This window comes from Penaeus monodon, chromosome 30 (assembly GCF_015228065.2).
Source record: "Penaeus monodon isolate SGIC_2016 chromosome 30, NSTDA_Pmon_1, whole genome shotgun sequence".
Lineage (NCBI taxonomy): Eukaryota > Metazoa > Arthropoda > Malacostraca > Decapoda > Penaeidae > Penaeus > Penaeus monodon.
In genome coordinates this window covers 9,913,150-9,913,758 of record NC_051415.1, presented here as the reverse complement: position 1 = coordinate 9,913,758, position 609 = coordinate 9,913,150, and positions in this window count along the sequence as shown.

The window sequence follows — 609 nt, the reverse complement described above, 5'->3', positions numbered from 1 at the left end:
GCCGTAATTCAATTGAAACTCGGCATGCATAAGTAAGGAGTTGCAGTGACTTGCCTGATTGTCTGTAATCAGCAGCGGCGTGTCCCAGGAATATAGCACCTCCGTCTGCTACTGAATCCTTCTTGCTCAGCCTCTCCCGCAAAACTTTGAAATATGATCATTGCAATAATAAGCAGTTATTCTTGGTTTTCTGTCGAATCACTCCTGTTTCCATCACTCTTTTATTTGGTTCATTTTTCTTCTGATCGATTTTGCTTTTTGTTTTAAAGATATCAAAATATTAGTGTAATGATAAAAGGAGACATAGCCGCATATTAGAGATAAATAGTTATTTTTGTATTCATTATTTTTTTTTATTTGCAAACTCGGAAAAAATAGGAAATCGATAGACAGCATTATATGCCTGATTTCTCCGACTTTTTTGTTTATTTATTTTTTGTTTCCGCCACATTGTGTCTAAGCACGGATTTATAGATATATCAAATTCTGTCATAAATTCTACAACAAGAGAAAAGTATATGATATTATTAGAATAAAAACATCTATGATATTCCATTAAGCATTTTAGATTTTACTCCACTTAGACCAACAGATTCAGAAATGAACAAA